Genomic DNA, 10,936 nt, shown 5'->3' on the forward strand with positions numbered 1-10,936 from the left:
TTTCTCTTGGAATTAACAAGCAAGGGGCCTACTTAATAACCCACCTGAGCAATGGCACTATACTGAGCTTTCAGTTGTTTGCTTACAGCCCTTTTTGCCCAGCAGAGCAATACAGGTTCAGTCCTTACCTCGCAGCCACAGACTGAATGATTTGTTGAGGGCTGCCACAGTCAGTGTAATAACTTGGTCTGGGGGCACTGGACAGACAAGAGCAGAGCATGGGCTGGCCAGAGAAGCCCCAGGGGCAGATCAGCTGAACACACTTGACAGAAGTGGTGAACCAGGGACTAGAACACGTCCCACTGCAGGACAACACCGTCACCTGCTCCACATGTTGACCGCCAGGCTTGCAGGCAGGTATTGCTGTGCTCTGCCTGAAGACTTGCAAGCCTGCATTTCTCCAGGGGTGCTGCTAGCACCTACGTGTCTGTTTTTGCCCCGGAGAAATGCAGCATTGCAGTGCTGAGCAAGGAGTCACGGTGCAAACCAGGCACTGTTCCACCTGCCTCCTTGGGACAGCCCAAGCCCCTGGGGTTGATTACCAGTAAGGGGGCTCCACCTCCATGAGACATGTCTGGATGGGGAAGTGTCTGCCAAATTCTGTCCCATGCCTGCAGCATGTCAGCAGCCTGGACCCAAACCCTTCCATGCTCAAGATGATCTGAATGCATACCTCCCCTGATGATGGAAATACAGTTTCTGGGGAGGGGGTGCTCAATTTATTCCTCCTCTTGCAATCTCTGAATTTCATACCTTGCTGGAGAGATAGAATGCCTGATGGAAGTTGAAGTCTTCAGCTTTGCAGTCTCCTGTAGAAGGCATTGGACTTGCCTGAGCATCTGCACATTTTCTCCTAAACAGGAAAGCACCACTGCTTCCTCCAGCAGCTGGATTTTGTGCAAAAGGTCTGGTCAGACCAGCACCACCCCCCTTCCCTGACTGCAGGAGGCAGCAAAGGCCTGAGGGTCCTGAGGGAAGAAGGTGCCTCACTATAGGAATTTTCTCACACAGAAAGAAACCAGATTAAAGAAACATTTTCTGCTCAGCACCTCCTGTTAGCCTATACAGGCTGTGCTGCACCTTGTATCATGGGAAATGACAAAGAGATCTCATTGTGGTCCTCTGTGCTGCATCCAGCCTCAATCCACATTGAGGTTCAAACCACCTTCTGTCCTGACAAACCCAGCAGAGCAGATGGAGGTGAGGACAGAAGCGAACCATCCTGCAGCCTCTTCCCTTGTAGCCATTTCTCCACCTTGCTAGAAGGGCTGTTTATCCTCACTCTGTGCAGAATTTGGGCAATGAGGCAGGTGCAGGGCTCATCCACAGCCATTCTTCAGGACTACTCCTCCGTGTTCAAACCTTGCCAGCAGCTGGGTTTTATCAGTCTTAGCTCTGGGGACTCCTAGAGCTCTGACAAGGAGAGAAATTCAGATTTATGAAGTACTTGGAGCTTTCTCTATCTGCCCTCACTGCAGCTTGGAACGAAGCCTGGCAAACTAAAAATTCTCTGCAAAAGGAAGCTCTGGAAGAAATTTCAGCATGAATCAAGAAAAAGAAGTATTTCCTTGATTTTACAATTCATAATTTTACAATACATTTTTTAATATAATACAGTATCAAAATCATTTTTAACCTACCTCTAAAAGTACTGAGAGATTATTTTCCCACAAACAAAAAGCTACAATTTTTCCCTCAAATCAGACTTCTCCTGAAACCAACAAAACTTACTACATCTCAGCTTTGACTGCATTTGAGATCCCTGGCAGACATTGTTTCCACCACCATCTATCTTTTAAGCTCTACAACTATGAGCTTAAACTCAATTTTAGAAGAATCTCTACAGCCTGATCTGCTCTCTCTCTGCTGCTGCCAGTATCACCCAGCCTCAGCTGACTCAGAGATGGCTCTCCTGGATTCCAGCCCTGAACTCCCAACCGAAAGCTCTGGGAGATTCCTGGCTGTGGCTGCAGACCGGGGCTCAGCAGCCCTCTTATGGCTTTTAGGGACAGAACTTGCACTTGAAGGACTCTAGCGAAACGAGCCGCAGTCACAGTTTTGGCAAGGATGTCAGTCACAACCACATCCTATCTATTTCCCCCAAATTAAACTGACTCTGCAGTCAGGAGCAAAGTTTTGCTCTTGGCAGTAAGAGACAGTGGTGTCACATACATTGATCGTATCTGCAGAACCCCAAAAAGATGTTTTTGCGCAGCTGTTTCATACTAAACGCTCTGCCAAGAGCAGGAGACACATGTAGCAGAACAGAAACCTACTACAGGAAATGCTAAACATCAGAAGATGGTTAAATTAACCTGCAAATAAGGGTCACAGCAAAGCACTGTACTACCTGGGTCAATCTAAAATAGCCAAAAGACGCATCAGGTACCTATCTGCTCTCTGGGCACCAAGGTCACTTGGAAATCTTGGCTTTCTGAGCCATCGGGAGTTGTCAGTGAAATCAGCAGGAACTGAGAGCCCTTTGCAGTTTGGAAGAGTTTCAGCCTGTCCCAGGATGGGCACCAGAGCAGATTTTCAGCTAAAGGTTGAGGAATGATCACACTTGTCAGATGAGGGAAAACATACCTGTGAATAGCGTGAGTGATCTAAAAATCAGTCCTCTGAAAAAAAAACATTACGGAAAAGCCAGTGATATTTAGAGATGTTCAGACAAATGCATTAGGCATTTTATAAACATAGCTCTAATCCCTCTGAGTTAAGAAAAGAGGTGGGAGGAATGTGGAGTTACTGGCCTAGCGTAAATATTTCCTATTTACACATCACAAAGCAAAAACCAGAGACCACAGGCTAATTAAAATAGCTGGACGGCAATGATGGGAAACATAAGCTGCTATTTTTAGGGAATCATATGAGAGCCCAACCAGCTAGAAGTCTAGTCAACTTGGAGGAGTCACACGGCTGCTCTCAGAGCCCTTTGCACTGTCTCACCCCCCCGCAGGCAAGGTGGACAAGCTAGTGGGATTTTTTTCAGCCCCTCTCCCCACCTCACCCAGATTTCACGAAGTACTTTGCATTTCACACAACAGCTTGGATGTTTTTTGGCATTTTCCACTGGACCACTGACTATACTCTGCCAGGCTCCTTTGCAAGGGAGAGCTGGGTTTGGGGCTTGCAGGGCTGACCACCCCACAACCCCTGAGCTCCGATTCTGGGGAGTGCCCGTGTTTTATGAGGATCCGTGTTACGCCTCGGTGCAGCTGCGGTTCAGATGCAGGCTTACCTCTGGGTGGGGAGGAGTCAAGAGACGAAAGATAAAACAGAACTACTTGTTTCAGGCTCATGAGTTTGCCTGAATTACAGGGGTTTTCATTTTGTGGTTTGCAGAATACACTTGCTGGGGGCCAGAAAGAGGAAACAGTGAAACACAGCAGAAGAAAATATGAGAATTTTCTTCCTCGGCAGTCAGTGAAGTTTCAAAGCATATCTGCATGGTCTCCAAAACTCAGAGCACTGCAGAATGTGCTCAGAAAATATTAGGGTGCAAACAGTCTGTCTGTGTGGCTCTGTGCTTGAGCACCGGTGACGGAACAACCAGCTTGGCATAGGAGAGAGATTTCATCCACATGTGAACTGGACAGGGAAGGAATTTCAGTTTGTATTGCCTCCTTCCCAAACCAACTCTGTTCCAAGCCCAAAACCCTCCCCAGAAAAGAAGTACTGGAAACCACAAAAAGTTTTGAAAAATATTTCAGTTTTGCAGGTCTTGGTAACATTTCATTGCATGAGAAGTATTCGGGCTGCCTAATGGCAGGATTTCAGTCCACTGAACACAAACACCAAAAAAAACCATGCCAATGCCATTGATGCCCACGGCTCTTTTAAAAACCACTGGGCCTGAGAAAAGACGGGGTGCCTTGCCTTCCCTACATCCCCTCCCTCTATGCCTGGGACTGCTGCCACCCCACCCTCACTGCCAGGACAGGTTCCTGCAGAGCCAGCACAAGGGGCCCTGCTAGCATGCAACCCACAGCAGGCACAATTGCCCAGCCTGTTTCCAGCCCATTAGCAGCTTAGAGTGCACAAGCTAACTGGGAAAAGCTGCACAGCTTTTTACCTTTTTCCCATTCCAGTAATCCAAGGAATTAGAATATGGTATCTCTGAAATGGTTTGATTTCAAGTTTTGCTAAAGGAGAGCGAGCAATCTAAAATTGGCTTTCAGTAATACAGGAAACATGAGAGAGGGAACTAGAACTTCATAGCCAGCCTTTTAGAAAAAGCCCATGTGTAATTGTTCAGGGTTTCACTGCATGTCCTGAATGGAAGATTAACAAACTGACAGATGGTGTTGATGAGATTATCAGGGTTAGCGAGAGGAATTCACGCAAACACAGAATGGCCAAGAACAGCTAAAAACCTGCTCTGAAAGACAGCAAACATGCTTTCTCTGCAGAACAGTGCTAAATAATACTGCAAAGAAAGAAGCCAAACAAGGAACAGAAAGCGACGGCTGCAGAAAAGCGAGAAAACAGAAATGCAGCCATCAGAAGAGGAACTCGGTTGTAGAGACTCACTTTAGACACCAGCTCCTCTGCCTGCTGCTCACCTGGGTCATCTGCCACGGCCCTGGACCTGGCTGCAAGGACCTTGGCACTCTCTGTCTGGGAATTCGGGTGGACTTGAAAACTGGGGATGGGTCATCATCCCGTCCCTGTAGCTGAACCTGGAGAACAGGGCCGGTGGGGTACGTGGAGCAGATAGACAGCATCAGAGAACCCCCTAATCACCAGTCCCAAATATTATGTCACAACCCCTTAATGAGGATTACCCAGATGGGTCCCAGGTAATCAGAGACTGCTGTTAGCATTAAAGTGGTTCCTGGGACTAAAATTCACTGTACCAAATGAACTAAAATGGCTGATGTTAATAGACTGACGAATGCAAATAAAAGAACACTTCTTTAATCTCCTTCCATTAAGGAAAGGGCACGTGGTTTGAATTATGATCATATAAACCACTGACTTCAGGCACTTTTTAAAGGGTTGTAGTCTGCAAAACTCATTAGAAAATGTATGCTATCAAATATTTGAATAAAATATAATGGGAGTAAAGAGTTAAATACTGTCTTAAAAAAAAAAAGTCACAAATGGTTTCCTTTAAATTTTACAAAGGTAATTTCAGCAAAAAGATTAATAAAATGATTACTGGTGAAAGTTCTAATCCTGCAAACATGTATGTGATTAATTATCTTCCTGCAGAGACCAGGGGCCCTGTGAACAAAACTAAACATGTTTGCAGAACCAGGGCTGTAAGCAAATCCATAACTTCACTCATACAGATATCCTCATTGATTTCAGCAGAAATGTTTACACACGAAGTAAAGCACAGACTGAAGCATTTAAGCACTGCAAGCTCAAAGTGCATTTTTATTGCAAGAAAGTATTGCTGTTTCGAAATACAGCAGTAATTTTCAGATCCAGGGTGTATCTGCAAGCCATTAACAGAATGGCTGTGTATGCAGGCAGGCCAAAGTGAAGAGGTAAAGTTTGATGTCTCCATTGATGACATTTTCAAGTGTCCATGTCATTTGGGATCACAAACCCATTGATTTCAATATTCTAACCCTGCTGAAGGAGAACAGCTCCCCAGACATTTCAGCTTATTTGACATGCTGAACCTGAATATTTTGGAAATTGATATTGAGTGCAGAAGCTGCCTGGCGTATACGGCTGAGCCAGCTCCAATGAAGAGAAACCCTTCTAGAGACCTGGGTGGGAGCTGGAACATGCTCTATTTTCCTATTGCTTTAAAGATGAAGCTTGTGCTGTTCTCACAGAAGGGATGCTAATGAAACCTTGGGCTAGTCTTTTTCCAGCCAAGTTGATCATGACAAGTATGGAACATCTCAGAAGAAAAAAATATATTACTGCATATCTAAAAGTGTGCAAGCGTATAGGAAAATAATTGAAGAAACAAATATAAAAGTTCCATGTTAGTAATTTAAAACCAGAAGACAGGAAGAAAGCAATAAAATGGTTGTGTAGATAGAAATGAGTAAAAAATAAATATTATTTAAAGAACTATATTTTTACATTCTTTAATTTTAGATATTTTGGCTAATTCTAGTGTCCTGATTCACATTTGTGTTTGTACATTTCACCACTCTGTCATTTATGTTGGCACCGATACCAAACATGATAGTCACTAAATTCTCATAGTTGCCTATATAAAAACATCTGCAGACTCACAAGATGCTTCAGCTGTTTCCACAAGATACTTCATCTGTAACCATGCAGTCCTTATGTTCTCTATGTGAGTCACATTAGTTTGTAAGGTCTCTTCTCCATTCATGAGATTTTAACAATAGACATCAAGTATCTTAGGGGTCTCCAGAGTAAGCAAGTGCCTAATTTTGCACTTAGAGTAGATGATCTTTAAATCCAGGCTCCAAGTACACCTGGTCCTGTAGCTTAAGACAAAACAAAACAAAACAAAACAAAACAAAAATGCCACACCCAACAACTGTCAATTTCAATTAAATCACTCTGCAAAACACATAGAGATTTATATCAAATACTTGTATCAGAATGATTTTCTCATCCTTAGTTGAACAGCTATGACGTGTTTGTGTAGACCTGTTTTGAGATTCAGAACAACTAAACTATATGCTCAAGGTTACACTGGGAACCTATAGAAAAGCCAGCTCTCTCTTCTTCCAGCATTATGGACTATTCATCAGATTATGCTGAGTCTTAGATGGGAAAACCTCCGGGGGAGGATTTTTATTAGCACATTCTGCCTTCTGCAAATTACTATGGTATGATCATAATGTCTTTGTGCTTTTGTCTACCTACTGGTAGTATTTAGAAAGCGCCTATTGCTCTTGAGTCTAGAGCTGCATAAACAACAACAATAATAATTAATAACTTTTGCAATTATCTTCTGCCAAATGAAATCTCATGTTCAGCTTCAACTGGATACATTCATCTGTCTTAAGTTGTTGTCTAGGGTTGCTGTGCAGTATCTAACTGGTGGTACGTTCCTTCCCAAAGGTGGCTCTTTGGGAAACTTTGAAGCTCTATAAATAGAATATATTAGTATTATTATTACTGGGAGGGGGGCAGGACTGCAGCATTTCACCCTCAGGGGACAGAGACACTCAAGAACACTTGTTTCAGCATTTGAATGTGCGGATGGTTCACAATTGGTTATATGAAGGAGAGAAAAGCTCTAGCACAAAACATCCTGTAAAAGTAAGATGAAATTCAGCAGATGGAATTCATCACGCTCAGCCCTGGCCTTTTACACTTTTAAACTGCCCATTTAGGCTTCCTTTCTCAACAGTGGAGGCTGGCAAACACCTCTAGGATGTCTGAAATGTCTTTCTTCCTGCAGGAGGAATCATGGTCTCTAGGGGCTAGGTCCTCCTAAAACCTGGAGCTGAGATACCTAAAGAGAGGTGGCAGGGCTCTGGTGCCCCAGCGAGGGGACTGAGCCCCAGCACTCTCCAGAGCGAGGAAATACAAGTGAAAGATGCACAAGAGGAGAAGAGATATAAAGGGAGAAGGGATACTGGGAAAGTCTTACAAAAACAAGGAAAGGGAAAACTAAGAGCAACAAAACAGCAACAGGCATTGGTTTTCTGGCTTCTAAACTTTGCAGGTCTGATCCTGTTTCTGTTGGCTCCTGGCAAATTCTCTCTGACAGAAAATATGAACATGTTAAGATTATACAGGCTTGGAAGAAGGATGCTAAATGAATTAATTAGGCATTCTCCTCTAGGTTCCTTCATTTCAGCCTCCTCAGCAAGCCACAGTGAGCCTTCACCTGCCCGGGCGCCTCACAAGCTCTGGGAGCGCAGGACAAGCATGGTACCGCTGGCTGCCTTTGCTGTGAGCTTTTGCCTTCACACACAAGTGTCAATCCTGACCACTGCAGTGCAATTAGTTTGGAGCTAAGCTAAAAAAAGGAATAGAGATGGTGGACAAGACAGATCGCTGCCTCTGGTTAGCAATAACTTCACACAACCAAAGGGCGTGATATCTCACTTCAGAATCAGGCAGGAAGCAGTGTTTTACCCAGAAAGATGAACAGAAGAGATACGTACCCCGCTGTCCTTTCAGAGAAAACGTGCCGGTGCAGACAGCCTCCTGCCCCCACGCCAGCCAGCGCTGCGTGACCCCTCCGACACAACGAGGTGCTTGACGGGCCCTCCAGGCGGGGCCCGCGCCGCTGACAGGGCTGACAAGCAAAGCCTGCTCTCGCCTAAAAAGACAGGTGCTGTTTTGAAGTTAAATGAGCCTTTAGGCCTGCTTCCTGTCACTGTCGGTTGACAGCCCTGGAGAGGGTACATGTCCTTGGCTCTCGGTCTGCTGAGCACAGGGGCTGGAGGACGGAGGCGAGGGTGGCAGAAGCTTCACGAGCTCTCTGTTTGGATGCTGTGAGGGGGCCGAGTGGTTATGGTTCAGCTCTTCATTCCTCCTAATGAAGAATTGGCTTTAATTGCACCTCATTCTTCTCCAGGAGAAATCCAACCAAGGGCTGGGGCTGTACAACCTGCCCCTGCCCAGCCACAGGCAGCGCCAGCCAAACTCTCCTGCTTGTGCCAAGCACCAGGGAGCAAAGAGGTCAGGTAGAGGCTCCCACGGCAGCCAGGAGCCAACGGTCTGACCAGCAAGGCCTGGAAAGGGGGAGAAATCAATAGCCATGAGACGTGGCCATTAGCAGTTCGGCTTCTGGGAAATGTTACTAGATAGGAGATCTTTGATTAATAGTATTAAAGACAGGAATCCTGCCCACCTAGAGCTAGACATCTGCTGCTTGGTGGAAATGCCACAAGGGAAACCATGTATGCAGCCACTACCAAAGAGCCAGATATATTTTGCAGTCACCAAAGGGGGTGGGTGGAGGTGCAGTGGTTCAGCTCAACCTTCCTCGTAAGAGTCTGTTGTCTATCAGGATGTGCCTCTGCAGGTTAGCCAAAGATAAAGTAGTATCTTTCCACTGGTATTCACTGCATGGCTTGTAGTTCTTAGATCATGAGAAACAGTAAAAATTCACCCTGTCAGTTGTCTTTCTTCTAGGCTGCCAAGTCCAGCTTACTTAATTTCTTCTCATGAAAAAAGATATTCTGTACTTCTCCACTTCTGCTCTCTGTACCTTGTCTAATCTCCTCTTACATCCTTATTGAGATGACAGCAATTATCACAGACATGGATTCAGCATGGATTTATGTGGCGACACAATATGATTCTTGATCATTTTCCCAGTCTTCTGTTTGCCTTTCTGACTGCTGAGCACGAAGCAGACATTTTGGAGGCATGAGTCTAGCCTACCAACACAGAGAGACAGACATCAAAGCTAACACAGCAATACACCAGCAGTGCACTTCAGCAAGCATCTTTGAAACCCCTGCTGCTCTTAGCTCTCTGCCAAGACAGCGTCTCCAGGCTACCTGAGGAGCCTGTGCTGCATCCACAGCAAAGTCAAGGCCTCAGTAACTCCTGACACCATGTGCGGAATGTATATTCCCACCCACTTTAGCTTGTCCATGATCTCCTTAACTATACACATTCCCAGTGCCTGATATTAATCCTGGCAACTAGCACTAATAAATAAAAAACAGTTTCTTTTTCCAATGAATTAGCCATGCGCTGCCAAAGGCACACAGATAGAGAAGGTTGAACTTGTGCCCATTAATTTGCATTCAGTGGGAACAGTACCATGGGTGAAGAATGTGTCCTACAAGTGCTTAAGCACAGATGAGGAAAGTTATTTTTAGGTATCTGCAACCTAGGGTAGCATTGGTGAGTTCAGGGCTTGATGCTACAAACACTACGAAGAGCACCAACCAGTCAGTCTTTGATGACTTAGCTCATAGGTACAAGATGAATTTGATATGGCATTTCTAGATGCACATGTTAGTACTGGAAGTGTGTGCAGAGTGAGGGTATTTGCACTGAACCGAATTCAATCTCACTGAATGCCTTCGTGTTGGATTTTGGGTTATCCAGCTAAGACAGGTATCATCCAAGTCATTTAAGGGCTGAGATGACACCTTACCAAATGAATTCTGTCCGTGTGTGGTGTGCTATGGAGTGTGCATCAGGGACCTCCACCTGGTGCCTGGCACACTTGCTGTGGGACAGGACAACATCCAAGCACGCCAGTGGCAGTGCTGTTCACAGGACATCAGCTCTGCTGAGTGGCTGTGTCCCAGGGGCTGCAGCAGCTCAGGTGGGGATGTTCACAGGTGTCTGCACCATGCGTGCCACTGTAGAGACACGCTACTGACCTCTGGACTTCCATGGGCTCATAGGACCTAAGCTTACACATCACAGCAAGACACCTGGGAAAATGTTTCCCTAGAAGTCCTTGCACATCTGTTATGTTGCTAATCATTTTATTCAAAGTGTGATCTGGTTGCCCTGCACTTGGAAATGCCTTCCATTTGTGGAGTTAATTCACAGTCTTAACAACACCAGAAGGCAGGTTTTTGTGGTCAAATATATTGCCACATTAATAACTTCAGAATATTACATGAAGCACAAAAAAAGAAAAGAAAAGAATAAATTAACAGAAGAAGCCTTCATGGCACGCTAGAGAATTAAAGTGCCATTTTATTACACACACCTTAGAGTTAAAGTTTTAATTTCCTTTTAAAAGATAGCAATATATCATTTTCATCCTCCATGTTCAAAAAATACTTAGGATGATTTGTTCTTTGTTGTAATCTGCAGGACAAACAAAACTGTAGTCAAGTGATATTGACCAAATCCCTGCAATTTCACGGTGATAATTGAATTGTTGCTATTATTTTAATTCATTATTGCTCTAATAGGGAACTTTCCTCCAAGGATCCTGATGTACTTTAAATACAAATAAATGAGTCTTCCCTAATCCCTTGAGGGTTGTTATGTAGTCCTTTTTTACAAAGCGATTACAAGGGTGGACACCGAGACAGAGAGGGGTTACTGG

This window comes from Anser cygnoides, chromosome 7 (genome assembly GCF_040182565.1).
Source record: "Anser cygnoides isolate HZ-2024a breed goose chromosome 7, Taihu_goose_T2T_genome, whole genome shotgun sequence".
NCBI classification, from domain to species: domain Eukaryota; kingdom Metazoa; phylum Chordata; class Aves; order Anseriformes; family Anatidae; genus Anser; species Anser cygnoides.